The 25,560-nt window shown below is 40.4% G+C and overlaps 1 pseudogene; it reads left to right on the top strand.

Annotated features, from left to right (window-relative positions):
• Window positions 1–10,572: 10,572 nt before the first annotated feature.
• LOC124971186 (E3 ubiquitin-protein ligase RNF168-like) overlaps window positions 10,573–25,560 on the top strand; it is a 63,167-nt pseudogene continuing 48,179 nt past the window's right edge.

The following is a 25,560-nucleotide window of genomic DNA, read 5'->3' as shown; positions in this document are numbered from 1 at the left end:
ATATATTCTGGAAATTAGTGCTCTATCTAAAGTATGAGTGGCAAAGATATTCTCCCACTCTGTAGGCTCTCTCTTCACATTGCTGATAGTTTCCTTTGCTGAGAGAAAGCTTTTTAGTTTGAATCTATCCCAGTTGTTGATTCTTGCTTTTATTTCTTTTGATATGAGAGTTCTGTTATGGAAGTCTGATCCTAAGCCAACAAGGTGAAGATTTGGACCTACTTTTTTTTCTATAAGATCCAAGGTCTCTGGTCTGATTTCGAGGTCATTGATTCATTGTGAGTTGATTTATGTGCAGGGTGAGAGATATGGGTTTAGTTTCATTCTGTTGCATATGGATTTCCAGTTTTCCCAGCACCATTTGTTGAAGAGGCTATCTTTTCTCCATTGCATATTTTTGGCACCTTTGTCTAGTATGAGAAAATTGTATTTATTTGGGTTTGTGACCATGTCCTCTATTCTGTACCATTGATCTACCTGTCTATTTTGGTGCCAATACCATGTCATTTTTGTTACTATTGCTTTGTAGTATAGTTGAAGATCTGGTATTGCGATACCCCCTGCTTTGCTCTTTCTGCTGAGAATTGCTTTACCTATTCTGGGTTTCTTATTCTTCCAGATGAATTTCATTATTGCTTGTTCTATTTCTGTAAGGTACATCATTGGAATTTTAATTGGAATTGCATTCAATCTGTATAGCACTTTTGGTAGTATGGCCATTTTGACAATATTAATTCTGCCTATCCAAGAACATGGGAGATCTTTCCATCTTCTAAGGTCTTCCTCAATTTCTTTCTTTATTGTTTTGTAGTTTTCATTGTAGAGTTCTTTTACCTCTTTGGTTAGATTGATGCCCAAGTATTTTTTTTTTTGAGGCTATTGCAACTGGAGTTGCTTTCCTCATTTCCCTTTCAGATTTTTTCATCACTTCCATATAAAAATGCTTTAGATTTATGCTTGTTGATTTTATAGCCTGCTATTTTCCTGAATTCATTGATGAGGTCTAGAAGTTTTCTGGAGGAGTTTTTTGGATCCTCTAAATATAGAATCATGTCATCTGCAAATAGTGACAGCTTAAGTTCCTCTTTTCCTATTCATATCCCTTTAATTTCTTTAGTCTGCCTAATTTCTCTGGCTAGAGTTTTGAGGACAATGTTGAATAGAAGTGGTGAAAGAGGACATTTCTGTCTTGTTCCCATTTTTAAAGGGCATGGTTTCAGTTTTTCTCCATTAAGAATGATGTTGGTCATGGGCTTAGCATAAATAATATTTACAATGTTCAGGTATGTTCCTACTATCCCTATTTTTTCTAGTGTTTTGACCATAAAGGGGTGCTGTATTTTGTTGAATGCTTTTTCTGCATCAATTGAAATAACCATATGATTCTTATCCTTAAGTCTATTGACATAATGGTTTACATCTATTGATTTATGAATGTTGAACCATCCTTGCATTCCAGGGATGAACCCCACTTGATTGTGGTGCACAATTTTCTTAATATGTTTTTGGATATGTTTTGCCAATATTTTGTTAAGGATCTTTGCATCTATATTCATCAAGGATATTGGTCTAAAATATTCTTTCCTTGATGTGTCTTTTCCTGGTTTGGGTATGAGGGTGATATTAGCTTCATAGAATGAGTTTGGTACTCTCCTTTTCTTTTCCTGGAATACTTTGAGAAGTATTGGAATGAGATCTTCTTTGAAGGTCTTGTAGAACTCGACTGAGAATCCGTCTGGTCCTGGGCTTTTCTTAGATGGTAGGTTTTTAATGACTTCTTCTGTTTCATTGCTTGATATTGATCTGTTTAAATTGTGTATGTCCTCCTGGTTCAGTGTGAGAGGAGCATGTCTATAGAAATTTCTCAATGTCTTTGATAGATTCTATTTTTTTGGAATACAGATTTTCAAAGTAGCTTCTAATTATGTTATGTATCTCAGTGGTGTCTGTCGTGATATTTCTTTTTTCATCATTAATTTTAGTAATTTGAGTTTTCTCTCTGCTCTTTGTTAGTGTGGCTAAGGGTTTGTCTATTTTGTTTACTTTCTCAAAGAACCAACTTTTTGTTTTGTCAATTTTTTCAATTGTTTCTTTTATTTCAATTTCATTGATTTCAGCTCTGATTTTAATTATTTCCTGTCTTCTACTACTTTTGCTATTATTCTGTTCTTTTTCTAGGGCTTTGAGCTGTAATGTGAAGTCATTTAGTTGTTGACTTTTCATTCTTTTCTGGAATACGTGCCATGCAATGAATTTTCCTCCTAGTACCACTTTCATAGTGTCACAGAGATTTTGATATGTTGTATCATCATTCTCATTGACCTCTAAGAAATTTTTTATCTCCTCCCTGATGCTTTCTGTTATTCATGTTTCATTCAATAGCATATTATTTAGTTTCCAGGTGTTGGAGTAATTTCTGTTTTTTATTTTGTCATTGATTTCTACTCTCAGTCCCTTATGATCTGACAGAACACAAGGCAGTATTCTCTATTTTTTTGCATTTCCTAAGGGCTGCTTTGTGGCATAACATATGGTCTATTTTCGAGAAGGTTCCATGTGCTGCTGAGAAGAAAGTGAATCTGAACGTTGATGGATGAAATATTCTACATATGTCTATTAAGTCTAGGTTATTGATTGTATTATTGAGTTCTATGCTTTCTTTGATTTTTGTTTGGAAGATGTATCTAGTGGTGACAGTGGTGTATTAAAGTCACCCAGAATTATTGTGTTGTGGTCTATGTGATCCCTGAAATTGAGAAGGATTTGTTTGATGTACAAGGATGCACCATTGTTTGGGGCATAAATATTTACTAACATTATGTCTTCCTGATTTATGGTTCCCCTAAGCAGTATGAAATGTCCTTCTTTATCCCTTCTGACTAACTTTGGCTTGAAGTCCACTTTATCTGATATAAGGATGGAAACCACCACTTTTATACTGAGTCCCTGTGTGTGGTAGGTTTTTTTCCCATTCTTTCACCTTTAGTCTGTGGATGTCTTTTTCTATGAGATGAGTCTCTTGCAGGCAGCATATTGTTGGGTCTTTCTTTTCAATCCATTCTGCCAGTCTATCTCTTTTGATTGATGAGTTTAGGCCATTACATTCAGGGTTACTATTGAGATATGATTTGTATTCCCAGTCATTTGGCTTATTTCTGGTTTTTAAGTTCGCTTAGTTTCTCGTTTGAGTGGTTTTTCTCTAAGGTAGTTCCCTCCCTTTGCTGACCTCCATTGTTGTTTTTCAATTCCTCCTCATGGAATATTTTGTTGAGAACATTCTGTAGTGCAGGCTTTCTATTTGTAAATTCTTTTAACTTTTGTTTATTGTGGAAGGATCTTATTTCATCTTCAAATCTGGAGGTTAGTTTTGCTGGGTATAGAATTCTTGGTTGGCAACCATGTTCTTTCAGAGCTTGAAATATGTTATTCCAGGCCCTTCTAGCTTTTTGAATCTGGGTTGAGAAGTCAGCTGATATCCGTATTGGTCTCCCCCTATATGTAATCAGATGCTTTTCTCTCACAGCCTTCAAAATCCTATCTTTATTTTGAATGCTAGGCATTTTCATTATAATGTGCCTTGGTGTGGATCTGTTGTGATTTTTTGCATTTGGTGTTCTGTAAGCCTCTTTTATTTGATTTTCCATTGCATTCTTCAGGCTTGGGAAATTTTCTGATATTATTTCATTGAATAGGTTGTTCATTCCTTTGGTTTGTATCTCTCTGCCTTACTCAATCCCAATAATTGTTAAATTTGGTCTTTTCATGATGTCCCATAGTTCTTGGAGATTCTGTTCATGATTTCTTACCATCTTTCTGTTTAGGCAACTTTATTTTCAAGGTTAAATATTTTGTCTTCATTGTCTGAGGTTCTTTCTTCCAAGTGGTCTAGTCTTTTGGTGATGCTTTCCATTGAGTTTTTTATTTGGCTTATTGTTTCCTTCATTTCAAGGATTTCCATTTTTTTTTTGAGAATCTCTATCTCTTTGTTTAAATTATCTTTTGCTTCCTGCAGGTGCTCTTTCACTTTATTGGTATTATCATTCATTACCTGCATTTGCTCTCTTATCTCATCCTTTGCTTCACAAATCATCTTAATCATATATAATCTGAAGTCCTTTTGTGACATTTCTTCTAACATACTGTCATTGGATTCTATTAATATAGAATCTATATTTGTTTGGATCATTTTCTTCCCTTGTTTTTTCATGTTGTTCATGTATCTTCCCCTCTAGCAGTGCAGATCTGGGGTATTGCAGATTTCCCCCTATAGGTTTATAAAGGCCCTATAGGTTTCCAAAACCCTTTCTTTAACAGAGATCAATATTAGCAGTACCCAATTCAGACACTATGCAATCCTATACCAAATAGCCCCTATGAGGACAATAACAAAATTGTCATGATAAACAGAATGAGTTCAAATATTATCTTCAATAAAACAAACAGACTTGCAATAAGGCCTGCAGTTTCTAATGGAGGACAAAGAGGATGCAGAGGGATGTAGAATGTGGCTGTTAATGGGATAAGAAAAGATTATACAGAAGTTCTAGATAATAGAAAGGGTGAGAGTGTAATCAAAAGAAATTGGATGTCAGAATTCAAAAAAGGGAGAAAGAAACTCTGAGGGAACAGGTAAACAAAAGGAAAAGAGAGCAAGAAAAGTAAAGAAATAAAAACAAAATTTTTCTATAAGGAGAAAAAAGAAAATCTACACTGTAACAGTCATAGTAATGAAACCTCCCAGCGTTCAGTAGCCTGATGCATGAGAGGTACCTGACAATGAGCTTCAAGTCTCCAGCAGGTGTCTCAGGATGGAATTTGCCCCACCTAAAGATCAGAGCTCCAGCTTCCAGGATTATCCAAGATGCCCGCTCTGGCTTCAAAATGTGTTGGCAATTGGGGAGCTGCAGCTCTGCGTGTGGATACGGTCAGCTGCAGGTCCCGGAGGGGGGATGCGGTTGGTCAGGCAGGGGTCCTGGAGGTCCAGTGTGTTTGGTGTGGTTGTGGGATCCTGGAGGCTGGGTGGAATCCATTGGTCTGGGGTCCCGGTGATAGAGTGCAGTCAGATGGTCTGGGGGTCCTGGTGGCAGGAAACAGTCAGTTGATGTGAGGGCCCCAGAGGCAGGAAGTGATTGGTCAGGCTGAGGGATCCTGGTGATGGGGCTCAGTCAGTCTGGCCAGGGGTCCTATGGGGCCTGGTTGTTGTCTCAAAATGGCGTCAGCCTCGTGTAATCAAACCTGCAAGCACTGTGGCAGAGAACTTCCAGGCAACAGCAGGCAGCTGGTGCTCCACTGGCAGTTGGTGATCAGTTTGCTGACTATTGTCAGACAATCAGGAGATGAATCTCATGCGCTGGGTGATGGGTAGGGTAAGGCAGGCAATGGATCCGCCAGAGGCAGGCAAATGGCAGATGATAGGCACCTGACAGTGAGCAATCTGCACTCAAAAAAGGTGTCGATATGCTGGCAGACTGCAGGTCATCACAGCAGACAAATGGGGTAAACACCAGGGAATCGATAAGCAGCAAAAACTGCCTCAACAAGAAACAGATATCCTCTGCTTGAAACCGGAGTTACGGAGCGACAAGGAATGTAGCCTCCCTCTCATCTGCCATCTTGGATCCTGGAAGATTCTTAAAGGGTCCAGAACAATCTCCTTAGCCAGCAAAATGTTCTTGAGTTAAGAACTGACTTCCTGGATAAGATGACATCCAGGATAGGGCTAAGATCCTCTATGAAGAACTCATAAAAATCCAGTCCATTTCAGACAGACCAAAGTTCTCCAAAGGATCATAATGGCATTCCTCACAGATACTTATAAACAATGGGGTTTGAATGATTTCCCTTACTGCTTATTTTTAAAGGGCCATGTTTTTCTTTTCCTCACCTTCTCTTCCCCTCCATAAACTGGGGGTAGAGAACAACATTACCTTGTGTTAGCTGTGCTCCACAGGAAGATGTCACCAGAAGATCTAGGAAGTGACTATCAACCAAATTAAAAAGTTAATTTCAACATAAATTCAGAACACACCTGCAATCCCCTGTCAGGTCACACCTAGAATATAGTTTTAAAATATCTTCTTAAAAAGTCCACTCTTTTCCCTGATGAGCAGAATCATAGCTCTGTGACAGGAGTCCCCTGTGTTTCTCCTTGGCTAGCAAAGTAATAAAACTTCATCTTCCTTTTTCTCATAACTGTGTCCTCATTATTAAATTGGAATAAATTGGCATCATGGAGATCTACTAAACATTTGGTAATGAAATCGGTGACCACACAGGGACACAGTAGCAACACCCACTCTGGTTTCTTAGGATGGGCTGGCACTCCAAGCAATCTCATTTCCATACTGAGGATGTAAGGCCAATATTTTTGGTAACTGACTGCTAGAAAGTTAGAAGCCAGATGAGTGTGCCTCAGGTGTATCATAAGAAGCTACTTCTTCTCAGGGAGGGACTGAGGGCCTGTCTATGCTGTTGCCAAAACCTGTTTTGCTACAGGAAACTGCCACATTTCTTCCATTAACTATATGACTTGCACCATCATGGTCTACTTTGAGAAAAAGGACATTTAAGACAATAAATTCATGACAACTTGTCCATTTTGTATGTTTCCCAGGTGTGCACACTGAGACCCTTGATTCCACATAGCTAGTTCCTCTTTGTGGGAACATCTGATCTCTCTTCATTGGGCATCTGTCAGTGACTCATATGGAAGTCAGGGGGAGTTGGGGACTTGGGGAGATTTCCCCCTCTGTGGTCATCTTACAACATTTCCATCTGTCAGCCATGGTTTGGGAATCCTGTCTCTAGTTTTTTTGTTGGTATTTTCTCTGGCCCCTTAAGAAGGGCAATATTATGTCAATCCTATAAGTTCTTTCTTGGGAAAGATCTTGGCTAAATAGGCCACCAACAGATGTAAACCTAAGAAAAAGATGTTTTACTTTAGCAATCTGCTCCTTGAATGGCTTTCTCAATTCCTGCAAAATCTTGCTGTTCTGAGTTGATCTCTCAGAGATTAATGAGTGAAAGATTCTGTATGTATATGCATGTATGCAATTACAGAGTAAGGAGTCTAAAGAGTCAAAAACTAACTTGGATGCAAAAAGGAGCTGCCATTAATCTGCAAGTATAGCATGACACCAAAAAAGGGATTTAACAATTTTTTTCCTTTGAAGCCAGTACTTACAGTCACAGCACTGCTTCTCTCTTGGCCCAAGGCAGCTGCAAATCATTGTGCTCTGAGTCAGGGAAACAAATACTGGCATGGAGGAAAAGAAATATCCCAAGAAAGTACCTTGATCTATAGAGAACTAGGCAAAGAGGATGTGAACTCTACTGTGCTTTATGGTCACTATTTGCCTTTGGGAATAAAATCAGACTTTGTGAACAGGGTTCAGTTTGCCACTACTGCACACAAATGAAATCTATCTGGGCTGTTGTCCTCCCTATTTTCTTGCTGGGTTCTTATCCCAAGGTTTCAAAGAATGAAATCCATGGGTGGTGGCACAGGACAAAAAAATGAAAGAAATAAAATTAGGTTTGAATCAGAGGAGAAAAGATGGAACACCTGGTGTTGTATGGGGGAAAATGGCAGAAAGATTTCTGCTTGAGTATACTAGTTTGGGAACTGAAGGCTTCAGGATAAAGGAATTCATCAGAATCCATGCTGAACAGGCTTCAAAAGCACTGGGGTTAATTGTTAAAATGTATACTGTTCAGATGTTGACAAGGTACCAATGACTTTCTATTTGGCTGTGCATTTTGAGTCCTTAAGTCTGAATTGTATGTATCCTCCATTTGTGTCCACCCTTTTTCCATTTTCCTGCCCCAATAGGATTAATGAGTGGACAAGAATGCCTAATCACACAGGGATGCACTTACATTTGAATAAATCTTATCTGGGTCCTATTACACACCTTGCCTGACAATTAACTAGCCTATCATAATGGGGGTGAGGCAGAAAACCTGTCAATCACAAAGAAAAGAGGAGTGTGTTCCAGTACTATTAAATTATCATCTGGCAATGAAATAGTCTCCCCTTTTAAGATCTGACAGGATGAGTTTCAAGAAGCTGGACTAGAGGGTTACTGCATTCCATGTCGCTCCAGGACTCAGAATTCAAGAAGAGGAGGTCTGAGAGACTGGGGACCAGCTCAGAGCTGCTGGGTGAGGCTTTCCCAGTGGGCGAGGCTCCCCAGCCAGGGCGGTAGTTCCAGATGGTAGGGAACTATAAGGAGCAGAGCTCCCCAGCAAGACTTCCCCGCCAGGGTGGTGGATCCAGAAACCCGGAAACTACATGGAGGAGAACGGCTTGGTGAGGTTTCCCCACCAGGTAAGGCTTTCCTGCTGGGGTGGTAGAACCAGAGACCCAGGCCCAGACCAGCTGGGCCCCAGCCCACAGTCTAGTGTCCCTTCAGTTGACCATCAGTGAACACATGTAGGCACCTCTCCCCATAGCAAGGAATAAAACAAACTGGAGGCCACCACTCCTAGAGGGGCATCTTCCTTTGTGGGTCACTGCATTATCAAGTTCCTCTAAGGCTTCAGGCTACTGAAGGCTAGGACATGAGTTACTGGAATACTACAGGGACACCATAAGTCATTAGGGGGAAAACTGAAATATCTCAGATTTTCAATACTAGAGGGGAAGATACCTGCGCAATATGAGAAAATGAGGGAAGAAAATCTCCCAAACAAACCTATATGCTACATCAATAAAATCCAAAGACAGCATGGCAGAAGAAATGTCAGAAATGGAGTTCAGAATGTACACAATTTAAATGATCAGAGAAGCAAATGATGAGATGAAAGAGCAAAAGCAGGCATTGAATGATCACAAAACTCACAGTTAAAAGAGCAAATGCAGGAAGCAAAAGATTATTTTAATAAAGAGATAGAGATTCTGAAAAAAAAACAGAAATCCTTGAAATGAAGTAAACAATAAACCAAATTAAGAACTCCATAGAAAGCATAACCAATAGGATATAACACCTGGAAGAGAGAACCTCAGATATTAAAGATAAAATATTTAATATTGAAAACAAAGTTGACCAAGGAGAGAAGATGGTAAGAAAACATAAACAGAATCTATAAGAATTATGGGAGGTTTCAAAATGGCGGACTACAGAGCGGCTGCATTTCATGTTGCTCCAGAACGCAGGATTCAAAAGAGGAGAGAGTGAGAGACATGGGACCAACTCAAAGACGCCGGGTGAGTCTCTCCCATTGATGAGGCATCCCAGATGGGGCAGTAGCCCCGGAAAACAGGGAACTTTGTGAAGTAGGGTTGCCTGGCGAGACGCCCCTCCCCCCACAGGAATGGTAAACACGGACCACTGGGATCATTGTAGAGGAGGTGGCTCAGCACAGAGTTTGGACTTGGAGCAACCACTGGGGCTCTGGGTGGCTGCCTGAGGAGAAGCAGTGTGGTGAGCTGTTTAGACTCAGAGGGATCGCTTCTGAACACCGGGGGGTTGCCCGGAGGAAGAGGAGAAGCGCAGCAGGTCGCTTGGTCTAGGAGTGACTGCATCACAGCTACAGGCGGTTGCCAGAGGAGGAGCTGTGTCATGAGCTGTTTGGACTCAGAACAACTGCTTCTGAACACCGGGGGAGGGGGGCTGCCCAGAGGAAGAGGAGAAGCACGGCAGGTCGCTTGGTCTAGGAGTGACTGCATCAGAGCCACAGGCAGTTGCCAGAGGAGGAGGCGAGTGGTGAGTTGTTTGGACTCAAAGCGACCACTCCTGAACATGCGGGGGGCTACCCCGAGGAGGAGGAGTAAGAGGGCGGGTCACTTGGACTCGGAGTGACTGCCTAGGGCTATGGGCGGTTGGCGGGAGGAGGAGACGCGAAGTGAGTTGCTTGAACTCCTAGTGACTGCGTCGGAACACCGGGCAGCTGTCCGGAGGAGGAGGTGTGTGGTGGGTCTCTGGGTCTTGGAGCTATTGTACGGGGCTCCAGGTGGTGGCTCAGAAGAGGGACCGCATAGCCAGGCGATTAGGTGCAGAACAGGGTCCCAGGACTGGCTTCTTGCTGTAAGAGCCACACAGAGACACGCCTAGGGGCGGAGCAAAGTTTCCAGAACTGCGGGCAGATTCTCTGAGGAGAGGCAGCCTAAGGAGACTCATCTGCGAAGGGTGAGGCTCCCAGGCCCAGGAGGTAGGTCCGGGCCCCTGGGAACATTGCAGAGGAAGACAGTCCAGCCCAGGCGGTAGTTGTAGACTGAGGGGAACCTCTAGGAGGGGAACTGACCAGCGAGATGTCCCCACCAGGTGAGTCTTCCCTGCCGGGTGAGGTTTTCCTACAAGGACGGTAACACCAGAGACACAGGCTCAAACAGGCCTTGCAGCCTAGTTCCCCTTTGGATGACCATTGGTCAACAAGTGGAAGCACCTCTGCCCACTATCAGGGAATATACCCCACCTGAGGGTCACCATCCCTTAGAGAGGCAGCTTCCTTGTGGAGCACCGCATTATCAACTTCCTCCAAGACTTCAGGTTACTGAAGGATAAGACGGGATATACTAGCAATCGTCAGGGACATTATAAGTCAATAGAGGAGCTACCTGGTGTTGTCGCCATGGGGCGTTTACAGCACAGGTTTGAGTGGCGCTGGGTGGGTGGTGGTGGCTCCTTCTGTGACTTCAGTGCTGCTTGAGCGGCTGCAGGCTTTCAGTGTTCACGTGGACAGAATGATTTTGTTCAGCTTCAAGATGAGAGGTCTGCTGTAGGGCAGCAGAACTTGTGCCAAAGACCTCTTCCTGGACAGGATTGAGAAGAACAGAGCAGAGATGAACTTAATGAAATCAATCCATCTGAAACCATGGAAAATTTCTTCACTGAAGAGAGTATGCATGGTTCACTTTGCCATTGCCAATTTTCATTGTCCAAAAAACAGGAGAGACACTGCCCTGAGTGAAAGCAGGGAGCTGTAAACAGAAAGCTTCCAGAGTGACAGGTTCTTGCTAAGTTGCTGAGGCTGGTTTTGAACTTGCAGTCCACCTACCTGAGCTTTACAAGTTGCTGGGATTTGAGAATACGGCGGGCCAAGATGGCGGACTAGAGGGCGGCTGCATTTCATGCTGCTCCAGGACGCAAGATTCAAAAGAGGAGATAGTGAGAGACTTGGGACCAACTCAAAGCTGCCGGGTGAGTCTCTCCTGTTGGGGAGGTGTCCCGGATGGGGCGGTAGCCCCCGAACGCAGGGAATTTGTGAAGTGGAGTTGCTCGGCGAGACACCCCTCCCCCCGCTGGAGCGGTAAACACAGACAACTGGGATCATCATAGAGGAGGCGGCTCAGCATAGCGCTTGGACTCGAGCAGCCACTGGGGCTCCGGGCGGCTGCCTGGGGAGGAGGTGCGTGGCGAGCTGTTTGGACCCAGAACAACCGCTTCTGAACACCGGGGGGTTGCCTGGAGGAAGAGGAGGAGCGCGGCTGGACGCTTGGTCTAGGAGTGACTGCATCAGAGCTACAGGCGGTTGCCAGAGGAGGAGCTGCGTGGTGAGCTGTTTGAACTCAGAGTGGGCGCTCCTGAGCGCCAGGGGACTGCCTGGAGGAAGAGGAGGAGCGCTGCGGGACGCTTGGTCTGGGAGTGACTGCATCAGAACCACAGGCGGTTGCCAGAGGAGGAGCTGCATGGTGAACTGTTTGAACTCAGAGCGAGTGCTCCTGAGTGCCGGGAGGTTGCCCGGAGGAGGGGGAGGAGCGCGGCGTATTGCTTGACCTGGGAGTGACTGCATCAGAGCCGCGGGCGGTTGCCGGAGGAGGAGCTGCGTGACGAACTGTTTGAACTCGGAGCAGCTGCTCCAGAACACTGGTGGCCTGCCAGGAGGAGGAGAGCAGTGGGACGCGTAGTCTGGGAGTGACTGCATCAGAACCACAGGCGGTTGCCAGAGGAGGAGGCGAGTGGTGAGCTGATTGGACTAAAAGCGACCGCTCCTGAACACCGGTGGCCTGCCTGGAGGAGGAGCGTGGTGAGTCACCTGGTCTCGGAGCCACCGCTCCTGAACACCCGGGGGGCTACCCCAAGGAGGAGGAGGAGGAACAGGGCGGGTCACTTGGACTTGGAGTGACTGCCTAGGGCTACGGGTGGTTGGCGGGAGGAGGAGACCCAAAGTGAGTTGTTTGGATTCCTAGTGACTGCGTCAGAAACCGGGCGGCTGTCCGAAGGAGGAGGTGTGTGGCGGGTCTCTGTGTCTCGGAGCTATTGTACGGGGCTCCAGGTGGTGGCTCAGGGGAGGGGCTGCATAGGCAGGCGATTGGTGCAGAGCAGGGTCCCAGGAGCTAGGTGGCTTCTTGCTGGAAGAGCCGCACAGAGACACGCCTAGGGGCGGAACGAAGTTTCCAGGGCGGCAGGCAGATTCTCTGGGAGAGGCAGCCTAAGGAGACTCGCCTGCGAAGGGTGAGGCTCCCAGGTCCAGGACGTAGGTCCGGGCCCCTGGGATCGTTGCAGAGGAAGACAGCCCAGCCCAGGCGATAGTTGTAGATTGAGGGGAACCTCTAGGAGGGCAACTGACAGGCGAGACGTCCCCACCGAGTGACTCTTGCTGGCCGGGGGAGGTTTTCCCACAGGGACGGTAAAACCAGAGACACAGGCACAAACAGGCCTTGCCTCAGCCCACAGTCTACTTCCCCATTGGATGACCATTGGTCGACAAGTGGAGGCACCTCTGCCCACTAGCAGGGAATATACGCCACCTGAGGGTTACCACACCTAGAGAGGCAGCTTCTTCGTGGAGCTCTGCATTATCAACCTCCTCCAAGACTTCAGGCTACTGAAGGATAAGAGGGGATATACTAGCAATCTTCAGGGACATTATAAGTTGATAGAGGAAATCTGCAATATCTTAATGACCCACTGATTCCTGAACAATATGAGAAAACAAGGGAAGAAAATGCCCCAAACAAATCTAGATGTTACATCAATAAAATCCAACAACAGCATGGCAGAAGAAATGACAGAAAGGGAGATCAGAATGTACATAATTAAAATGATTAGGGAAGCAAACGATGAGATGAAAGAGCAAATGCAGGCATTGAATGATCGCACCAATCGACAGTTAACAGAGCAAATTCAGGAAGCAAAAGATCATTTCAATAAAGAGTTAGAGATATTGAAAAAAAACCAAACAGAAATCCTTGAAATGAAAGAAACAATAAACCAAATTAAGAACTCCATAGAAAGCATAACCAATAGGATAGAACAGCTGGAAGACAGAACTTCAGATATTGAAGACAAAATATTTAACCTCGAAAACAAAGTTGAACAAACAGAGAAGATGGTGAGAAATCATGAACAGAATCTCCAAGAACTATGGGATATCATGAAAAGGCCAAATTTGAGAATTATTGGGATTGAGGAAGGCTTAGAGAAACAAACCAAAGGAATGAACAATCTATTTGAAGAAATAATATCAGAAAATTTCCCAAATCTGAAGAATGAAATGGAAAATCAAGTCCAAGAGGCTTATAGGACTCCAAATACACAAAATTACAACAGACCCACACCAAGGCACATTATAATGAAAATACCTAACATACAAAATAAAGACAGAATTTTAAAGGCTGTGAGAGAAAAGAACCAAATTACATTCAGGGGGAAACCAATACGGATATCAGCAGACTTTTCAATCCAGACCCTAAAAGGTAGAAGGGCCTGGAACAACATTTTTCAAGCTCTGAAAGAAAATGGATGCCAACCAAGAATCTTATACCCAGCAAAACTTACCTTCAAATTTGACGATGAAATAAGATCATTCCATGATAAACAAAAGCTAAAAGAATTTACAAAAAGAAAGCCAGCATTACAGAACATTCTCAGCAAAATATTTCATGAGGAAGAGATAAAAACAAAGAAGCAAATCAGCAAAGGGAGGAATTATCCTAAAGGAACTGTCAAATAAAGGAGGAACCAAGATGTGTCAAAAATTTTAAATATGAACCAAATGACTGGGAATACAAATCATATCTCAATAATAACCCTGAATGTTAATGTCCTGAATTCATCAATCAAAAGACATAGACTGGCAGATTGGATTAAAAAGAGATCCAACAATATGTTGCCTGCAAGAGACTCACCTCATAGAAAGAGATACCCATAGACTAAAGGTGAAAGGATGGGGAAAAACATACCACGCACATGGACTCAGCAAAAAAGGTGGAGTATCCATCCTCATTTCAGATAATGGACTTCAAGCCAATGTTAATTAGAAGGGATAAAGAAGGACATTTCATACTGCTTAAGGGAAGCATAAATCAGCAAGATATAACAATCATAAACTTCTATGCCCCAAACAGTGGCTCATCCATGTATGTTAAACAAATCCTTCTCAATTTTAGAAACCAAATAGACCATAACACAATAATACTAGGTGATTTTAACACGCCTCTTTCACCACTGGACAGATCTTCCAAACAAAAATTGAACAAAGAAACCATAGATCTCAATAAAACAATCAATAATTTAGACTTAACAGACATTTATAGAATATACCATCCAACCAAGAGTGAAAACACTTTCTTCTCAGCAGCACATGGATCCTTCTCTAAAATAGACCATATATTATGCCACAAAGCTAATGTCAACAAATACAAGAAGATAGAGACACTACCTTGTATTCTATCAGATCATAATGGATTGAAGTTACAAATTAATGAAAGAGTAAAAAACAGAAACTACTCCAACACCTGGAGATTAAACAATATGCTACTATATGATGAATGGATAACAGAAGATATTAGGAAGGAAATTAAAAAATTCTTAGAGGTAAATGAGAACAAAGAAACATCATATCAAAATCTCTGGGACACTATGAAAGCGGTACTTAGAGGAAGATTTATTTCATGGAGCGCATTTAATAAAAGAAGTAAAACTCAAAAAATAAATGACCTAACACTACAGCTCAAAGCCCTAGAAAAAGAAGAACAGACCAACACCAAAAGTAGTAGAAGACAGGAAATAGTTAAACTGAGAGCTGAAATCAACAAAATTGAAATGAAAGAAACAATACAAAAAATTGACAAAATAAATAGTTGGTTCTTCGAAAAAATAAACAAAATTGATAAACCTTTAGCCACACTAACAAAGAGAAGACGAGAGAAAACCCAAATCACTAAAATTCGGAATGAACAAGGAAATATCACAACAGACACGACTGAAATACAAAACATAATTAGAAGCTATTTTGAAAATCTATACTCCAACAAAATAGAAAATTTCGAAGACATCAACAGGTTTCTAGAGACATATGAATTGCCTAAACTGAACGAGGAGGACATACACAATTTAAATAGATCAATTTCAAGTAATGAAATAGAAGAAGTCATCAAAAGCCTTCCAACAAAGAAAAGTCCAGGACCAGATGGGTTCTCAGCCGAGTTCTACAAAACTTTTAAAGAAGAACTCATTCCAATACTTCTCAAAGTATTCCAGAAAATAGAAGAGGAGGGAACTCTCCCAAACTCATTCTATGAAGCCAATATTACCCTGATTCCTAAACCAGACAGAGACACATCAAGGAAAGTAAATTTCAGACCAATATCCTTAATGAACATCAACGCAAAAATTCTAAACAAAATTTTAGCAAATCGCATACAAAAACATATTAAAAAGATAGTGCACCATGATCAAGTGGGTTTCATCCTAGGGATGCAAGGTTGGTTCAACATCAGAAAATCAATAAATGTCATTCACCATATCAATAGACTTAAAGTCAAGAATCACATGATTATTTCGATAGATGCAGAAAAAGCATTTGATAAAAAACAGCACTCCTTCATGCTCAACACACTAGAAAAAATAGGGATAGTGGGAACATTCCTTAACATTGTAAAGGCCATCTATGCTAAACCCATTGCTAATATCATTCTAAATGGTGAAAAACTGAAAGCATTCCCTCTAAAAACTGGAACAAGGCAGGGATGCCCTCTTTCACCACTTCTATTCAATATCGTCCTTGAAACTCTAGCCAGAGCAATTAGACAGACCAAAGAAATTAAAGGGATACGAATAGGAAAAGAAGAACTCAAACTATCCCTATTTGCTGATGATATGATGGTATACTTAGAGGAACCAGGAAATTCCACCAGAAAACTTTTAGATCTCATAAGTGAATTCAGTAAAGTAGCGGGATATAAGATCAATGCACATAAATCTAAGGCATTTTTATACATAAGCGATGAATCTTCAGAAAGAGAAATTAGGAAAACTACCCCATTCACAATAGCTTTGAAAAAAATAAAGTATTTGGGAATCGATCTCACAAAAGAGGTGAAAGACCTCTACAATGAGAACTACAGAACACTAAAGAAAGAAATTCAAGAAAACCTTAGAAGATGGAAAGATCTCCCATGTTCTTGGATAGGCAGAATTAATAATGTCAAAATGGCCATACTACCAAAAGTGCTATACAGATTCAATGCAATTCCAATGAAAATCCCAATGATGTACCTTACAGAAATAGAGCAAGCAATTATGAAATTCATCTGGAAGAATAAAAAACCCAGAATAGCTAAAGCAATCCTTGGCAGAAAGAGTGAAGCAGGGGGTATCGCAATACCAGATCTTCAACTCTACTACAAAGCAATAGTAACAAAAACGGCATGGTATTGGTACCAAAATAGAAAGGTGGATCAATGGTACAGAATAGAGGACACGGACACAAACCCAAATAAATACAATTTTCTCATACTAGACAAAGGTTCCAAAAATATGCAATGGAGAAAAGATAGCCTCTTCAACAAATGGTGCTGGGAGAATTGGAAATCCATATGCAACAGAATGAAACTAAACCCATATCTCTCACCATGCATGAAACTAAACTCAAAATGGATTCAGACCAGAGGCCTTGTACCTTATAGAAGAAAAAGTAGGTCCAGAGCTTCAACATGTCGGCTTAGGACCAGACTTCCTCAACAGGACTCCCATAGCACAAGAAATAAAAGCAAGAATTAATAACTGGGATAGATTCAAACTAAAAAGCTTTCTCTCAGCAAAGGAAACTATCAGCAATGCAAAGAAAGAGCCTACAGAGTGGGAGTAAATCTTTGCCAGTCATACTTCAGATAGAGCGCTAATCTCCAGAATCTATAAAGAACTCAAAAAACTCTACACCAAGAATGTAAATAATCCAATTGACAAATGGGCTAAGGAAATGAATAGACACTTTACAGAAGAAGATACACAAGCAATCAACAAACATATGGAAAAATGTTCAACATCTCTAGTAATAAGAGAAATGCAAATCAAAACCACCCTAAGATTCCATCTCACCCCAATTAGAATGGCAATTATCAAGAATACAAGCAACAACAGGTGTTGGCGAGGATGTGGGGAAAAAGGTACACTCTTACATTGCTGGTGGGGCTGCAAATTAGTGCAGCCACTCTGGAAAGCAGTGTGGAGATTCCTTAGAAAACTTGGAATGGAAACACCATTTGACCCAGCTATCCCACTCCTTGGCCTATACCCAAAGGACTTAAAATCAGCATATTACAGAGATACAACCACATCAATGTTCATAGCTGCTCAGTTCACAATAGCCAGATTGTGGAACAAAACTAGATGTCCTTCAATTGATGAATGGATAAAGAAAATGTGGTATATATATACAATGGAATATTACTCAGCCATAAAGAACGATAAAATTATGGCATTTGCAGGCAAATGGATGAAACTGGAGAATATCATGCTAAGTGAGATAAGCCAATCTCAAAAAACCAAAGGAAGAATGATATCGCTAATAAGTGGATGATGACACATAATGGCGGGTGGGAAGGGTTAGTGTTAGGGTTAGAGTTAGGGTTAGGGAGGTGGGCAGGAATGGAGGAAGGAAGGACTGTATAGATGGAGGGGAAGTGTGGAAGGGGAGGGTGGGAAGGGAAAAAATGGCAGAATGAATCAAACAACATTACCCTATGTAAATTTATGATTACACAAATGGTATGCCTTTACGCCATGTACAGACAGAGAAACAACATGTATCCCATTTGTTTACAAAAAAAAAAAAATACAAGAAAAAAAAAAAGTCCATAGAGGAAATCTGCAACATCTAAGCAGTCCACTGATACCTGAACGACATGAGAAAACAAGGGAAGAAAATGCTCCAAACAAATCTAGATGTTACATCAACAAAATCCAATGACAGCATGGCAGAAGAAATGACAGAAAGGGAGTTCAGAATGTACATAATTAAAATGATCAGAGAAGCAAACGATGAGATGAAAGAGCAAATGCAGGCATTGAATGATGAGATGAAAGAGCAAATGCAGGCATTGAATGATAGCACCAATCGACAGTTAACAGAGCAAATTCAGGAAGCAAAAGATCATTTCAATAAAGAGTTAGAGATATTGAAAAAAAACCAAACAGAAATCCTTGAAATGAAAGAAACAATAAACCAAATTAAGAACTCCATAGAAAGCACAATCAATAGGATAGAACACCTGGAAGACAGAAGCTCAGATATTGAAGACAAAATATTTAACCTCGAAAACAAAGTTGAACAAACAGAGAAGATGGTAAGAAATCATGAAAAGAATCTCCAAGAACTGTGGGATATCATGAAAAGGCCAAATTTGAGAATTATTGGGATTGAGGAAGGCTTAGAGAAACAAACCAAAGGAATGAAAAATCTATTCAATGAAATAATTTCAGAAAATTTCCCAAATCTGAAGAATGAAATGGAAAATCAAGTCCAAGAGGCTTATAGGACTCCAAATACACAAAATTACAACAGACCCACACCAAGGCACATTATAATGAAAATACCGAACATACAAAATGAAGACAGAATTTTAAAGGTTGTGAGAGAAAAGAACCAAATTACATTCAGGGGGAAACCAATACAGATATCAGCAGATTTTTCAATCCAGACCCTAAAAGCTAGAAGGGCCTGGAACACCATTTTTCAGGCTCTGAAAGAAAATGGATGCCAACCAATAATCTTATACCCAGCAAAACTTACCTTCAAACTTGATGATGAAATAAAATCATTCCATTATAAACAAAAGCTAAAAGAATTTACAAAAAGAAAGCCAGCATTACAGAACATTCTCAGCAAAATATTTCATGAGGAAGAGATAAAACACAAAGAAGCAAATCAGCAAAGGGAGGAATTATCCTAAAGAACTGTCAAATAAAGGAGGAACCAAGTTGTGTTAAAAAATAAATAAATAAATAAAATTTTAAAAATGAACCAAATGACCGGGAATACAAATCGTATCTCAATAATACCCCTGAATGTTAATGGCCTGAATTCATCAATCAAAAGACATAGACTGGCAGATTGGATTAAAAAGAAAGATCCAACAATATGTTGCCTGCAAGAGACTCACCTCATAGAAAGAGATACCCATAGACTAAAGGTGAAAGGATGGGGAAAAACATACCATGCACATGGACTCAGCAAAAAAGGTGGAGTATCCATCCTCATTTCAGATAATGTGGACTTCAAGCCAAAGTTAGTCAGAGGGGATAAAGAAGAATATTTCATATAGCTTAAGGGAAGCATAAATCAGCAAGATATAAAAATCATAAATATCTGTATCCCAAACAGTGGCTCATACATGTACATCCAACAAATACTTCTCAATTCCAGGAACAAAAGAGACCATAACACCATAATACTAGGTGACGTTAACACACCTCTCTCATCACTGGACAGATCTTCCAAACAAAAATTGAACAACAAACCATAGATCTCAATAACACAATCGATAATTTAGACTTAACAGACATATATAGAATATTCCATTCAATGAAGATCAAATAAGCTTTCTGCTCAGAGGCATATGCGCCCTTCTTTCAAATAGGCCATATATTATGCCACAAAGCTACTATTAGCAAATACAAGAAGATAGCGATACTACCTTGTATTCTATTGGATCATAATGGGTTGAAAATGGAAATAAATTACAAATAAAATTACAAATAAATAAATTCCAAAACCTTTATAGCACCAGCCTTTCTTCAAAAGCATCCTCAGAAACAAAGGACAGCAGGTCTATCCTGCCATTTATGAGTTTCTTTATGCATGTGCTCTTTGAACTGCATCTTCTCCTCCTCGAGGACTATGTGAAACAATGACCCTGATTGTAATTCTATGCAGATGATGTGGCCAATAGCTATGTCTTAAAAAGTACTTTGCTGATAACTGTACTGAAAAATGAATTATTAACTTCTTGAGATCACTTTTGGGGAATATAGCACATGTTTAACAACTGAGTGATGGATAAGTTCTTGGAACATATTCATACACTGCCTTCTGAACAATAAATTATGAGATAGAATATACACTCTCTGGGTTAAGTGAATAAGGAAATATGCATGTTTTGTTAAATCTATTTATGTTAAAGAATGTGAATAACAAATATGTTGTAGAAATTTTCATCATGTACCTTTTTTGTGATAATACAAGGATACAACATTTCTATTTGGTGGGCGCAAGTAATTCCTATTAAGTGCATCTCAACTTCATGTCCTGGATTACCCACTTATTAACACTTTGAGAGTGCACAGCACTTTTTATCAAGTGCTTTAATGAGATGCATTTTGCCCAACTAAATATGTCAATATTGATTGCCATGAATTACCACATGATCCATCAAATTGTCCTTTTACTGATGTACTAAAAAGAATTGAATACAGACACTCGAGTGATCATACGAACACCAGTGCTAACAGTAGCATTATTAACAACAGAACCCAGTGTTAAAAACTCAATGTCCAAAAGTGTATGGATGTATAACCAAAATGTGTCCTGGGCACAGCATGGAATATTATTCAGCCTGGAACATAAAAATATGAGAGAATAACTTGCAAACCTTAAAGACATTGTTCAAGTGAACTGTCATCACCAAACAATGCTTTGAGATTTGAAAGTAGAAGGTGAAGCTGAGAGTAGAAATAGACACAGACAGACAATATGATGACAGGGGCTGAGGAAGGGGGACAGTGAGGATCATATTTGATATACACAAAGGAATAGTTTAGGAAGAAGAAAAAGTTCTGGATATAGATGTTGACTTTTCACAATAATATGAACATACTTATTGCCTCTGACATGCAGTCTTAGAAAGAATCAAAGTGCTAAATTTTGTTACATGAACCATAGCAAAATGAAAAGTCCCCTGTGTGGGACTAATTCATCTTTCATGGGTACATTTGTGGTGTCATGGGTATAGCAGTCAAATTTATTTGGCAGTTGGGAACTTGGGGAGATTTCCCCCTTATCTGGTCTATTTTAGAAGTTCCCATCTGTTGACAATGGTTGGGGAATCCTCTCAATCTCTATGTTTTTGGTTTGTTTCTTTGTATCTGTTACTGGCCCTTTAAAACATGAGCAGTACTGTGTGATCCTATATACTGTTTTCCAGGAAAGATCTTGACAGATAGTGATGGTTTGAGTTCTTCTTTATGTATTTGTATTCATTTAAGTTCTTTCTTTGATCTCATTGCTCTGGCTAGAGTTTCAAGGAAAATATTTAATAAAAGTCATGAAAGAGGGCATTCTTGATTTGTTCCAGTTTTAAGAGGAAATGCTTTCAATTATTCTGTTTAGACTTCTATTGGCCTTGGCTTTAGCACGTATAGCTTTTACAATGTTGAGGTGTGTTCCTACTATCCCTAGTTTTTCTACTGTTTTGAATGTGAAGGGGTGCTGCATCTTATCAAATGCTTTCTGCATCTTTTGAAATGATCATATGGTTCTTGTTTTTAAGTCTATTGTTATAATTAATTAAATTTATTTAAGCAACCCTGTATCACTTGGATAAACCATACTTGATCATGGTGCACGCTTTTTAATACACATTTGTATCTGTGTTCGCTGATGACATGATTATATATTTAGAGGAGCCTGAAAATTCCACCAAAAAACTTTTAGAACTCATAAGTGAATTCAGTAAAGTACCAGGTTACAAAATCAATGCTCATAAATCCAATGCATTTTTAAACATAAGTGATGAATCTTCAGAAAGAGAAATTAGGAAAACTACCCCATTCACAATAGCATCAAAAAAAATAAAATACTTGGGAATCAATCTCACAAAAGAGATGAAAGACCTCTACAATGAGAACGACAGAACACTAAAGAAAGAAATTAAAGAAAACCTTAGAAGATGGAAAGATCTCCCATGCTCTTGGATAGGCAGAATTAATATTGTCAAAATGGCCATACTACGTAAAGTACTATACAGATTCAATGCAATTCCAATTAAAATCCTAATGATGTACATTACAGAAATAGAGCAAACAATTTTGAAATTCATCTGGAAGAATAAAAACCCAGAATAGCTAAAGTAATCCTCAGTAGAAAGAGCAAAGCAGGGGGTTTCACAATACCAGAACTTCAACTATACTACAAAGCAAGAGTAATAAATATGGCATGGTATTGGTACCAAAATAGACAGGTAGATCAATGGTACAGAATAGAGGATATGGACACAAACCCAAAGAAATACAATTTTCTCATACTAGACAAATGGACCAAAAATATGCGATGGAGAAGAGATAGTCTCTTCAACAAATGGTGCTGGGAAAACTGGAAAAACATATGCAACAGATTGAAATTAAACCCCTATCTCTCACCCTGCACAAAACTCGACTCAAAATGGATCAAGAACCTCAGAATCAGACCAGAGACCCTGTATCTTATAGAAGAAAAAGTAGGTCCAAATCTTCAACTTGTTGACTTAGGATCAAACTTCCTTAACAGGACTCCCATAGCAAAAGAAATAAAAGCAAGAATCAACAACTGGGATAGATTCAAACTAAATAGCTTTCTCTCAGCAAAGGAAACTATCAGTAATGTGAAGAAAGAGCCTACAGAGTGGGAGAATATCTTTGCCACTCATACTACAGATAGAGCGCTAATTTCCAGAATCTATAAAGAACTCAAAAAACTCTACACAAAGAATACAAGTAATCCAATTGACAAATGGGCTAAGGAAATGAACAGACACTTCACAGAAGAAGATCTACAAGCAACCAAAAAACATATGGAAAAATGTTCAACATCTCTAGTAATAAGAGAAATGCAAATCAAAACCACCCTAAGATTCCATCTCACCCCAATTAGAATGGCGATTATCAAGAACACAAGCAACAATAGGTGTTGGCAAGGATGTGGGGAAAAAGGTACACTCATACATTGCTGGTGGGGTTGCAAATTAGTGCAGCCACTCTGAAAAGCAGTATGGAGATTCCTCAGAAAGCTTGGAATGGAACCACCATTTGACCCAGCTATCCCACTCCTTGGCCTATACCCAAAGGACTTAAAATCAGCATACTACAGAGATACAGCCACATCAATGTTCATTGCTGCTCAATTCACCATAGCCAGATTGTGGAACCAACCTAGATGTCCGTCAATTGATGAATGGATAAAGAAACTGTGGCATATATATACAATGGAATATTACTCTGCCATAAAGAATGATAAAATTATGGCATTTGCAGGCAACTGGATGAAATTGGAGAATATCATGCTAAGTGAGATAAGCCAATCTCAAAAAACTAAAGGATGAATGATCTCGCTGATAAGCGGATGAGGACATATAATGGGGGGTGCGAGGGGTTAGCATTAGAGTTAGGGTTAGGTTTAGGATTAGGGTTAAGGAGGGTGGTAAGAATGGAGGAAGGAAGAACTGTATAGAGGGAAAAGAGGGGTGGGAGTGGTGGGGGGAAGGGAAAAAATAACAGAATGAATCAAACACATTACCCTATGTAAATTTATGATTACACAAATGGTATGCCTTGACTCCATGTACAAATAGAGAAACAACATGTATCCCATTTGTTTACAATAAAAAATACACATTTGTATGTGATATGCAGAACTTTAATGAAAATTTTTGCATCTATGTTCATCCTGACTTTCTTAACAAGACCCTTAAAATGCAAGAAGTAAAATCAAGAACCAATAAATAGGATAGACTCAAAATTAAAAACTTCTTCTCAGCAAAAGCAATGATCAATAGTGTGAAGAGAGAGCATACAGATTCAGAGAAAATATTCACCACATGCACCATAGATAAAGCATTAATCTCTAGGATATATAAACAACTTAAAAATCTTACCACCATAAAAAACAAAGAACCCAGCCAACAAATAGGCTAAGGAACTGAACAGACACTTCTCAGAAGTAGAATTACAATAGATCACCAAATAAACAAAAAAGTGTTCAATATCTCTAGCATTAAAGAAATGCAAATCAAAACTGAGGTATCATCATATTCCAGTTAGAAGGTCAATTATGAAAAATTCAAGCAACAATAAATCCTGATGAGAATGTGGAAAAAAAGTTATACTCATACATTGCTGGGCAGATTGCAAATTGGTATGAATATTGTGGAAAGTGATATGGAGATTCTTCAGAAAATTTGGAATACAACCACCAATTAATCCAGCTATCCCACTCCTTGATTTAAAATCATCATACAATGGTGATGCAGCAACATCAATGTTTATAGCAGCTCAACCCAAAAAAGCTAAGCTATGCAGCTCAGAAAGCCCTCAGTACTCCCCTCAAAAGCAGTCCCTACACACCTTAGAAAGATGTCCCTACACTCCTCAATGAGTCCTCCCTCTACTCCTCACTAAACACCACAGAGTGTCCTTCTACTCACCTAAGAAAACCCTCACTACTCCTCAGAAAGCCCCTTCTACTCAACACATAGGCCTCACATAGCCCTTCCACATACTTCAGAGGAACTTTCCTACATAAATCAGACAGCCCTCCCTACACACCTCAGTGAACCCTACCTGCTCACATCAGTCACCCTTCAAACACACCATTGGAGCTCTCACAACACACTTCAGGGAGCCTACACTACAAAACAGAGAGCCTGTCCTCCTCATCTCAGAAATTCCTACCTACATACCACAGAAAGCCCTTCCTTCACACCTCACAGGGCCATCCATCCACACCCTAAAAATGATCCTTCCACACCTCACTGAGCAATCCCTACACATCTAAGAAAGTCTTTTCTACACACCTCAGAAAGCCCTCACTTCATGCTTCAGAGAGCCCTGCTACACACCACAAACTGCCCTCCTTTCACACCTCAGTGTTTCCTCACTACTCATCTCAGCTATCTATCTCTACTCACATTAGGGGAAAGTTCCTGCACACCTCAGTTAGAACCTTCTACTCACCTCAGAGCGCCCACTATATACTCTCAGAGAATCTTCCCTCAACCCGAGAGTCCTCAATGTGCTCCTATATGAGCCCTCCCTACACACCTGAGAGTCCTTTCTATTCATCACTGAGTCCCTCCCTGTGCAACTCAAACAGCTCTCCTTACTCATCAAAGGGGGGACTCCCACTTACATCAAGGAACCCTCCTACACACCTCAAAAAACCCTCCTACACACTTAGGCGTGCCTCCTCACATACCACAGTGGACTTCGCTACACACACCAGAGAAACCTACCTTCACACCTCAGACAGCCATTTCTGTACAACTCAATGTCTCATCCCTACACACCTCAGAAAGCACTCCCTACTCACATCAAGTGCCCTTCCTATGCAATACAGGGAACCAGTCCTACAAAACTGAGAGACACT

The sequence above is a fragment of the Sciurus carolinensis genome, chromosome 19, assembly GCF_902686445.1.
Source record: "Sciurus carolinensis chromosome 19, mSciCar1.2, whole genome shotgun sequence".
NCBI lineage: Eukaryota > Metazoa > Chordata > Mammalia > Rodentia > Sciuridae > Sciurus > Sciurus carolinensis.
This window is presented reverse-complemented; position numbering and strand designations above follow the sequence as displayed.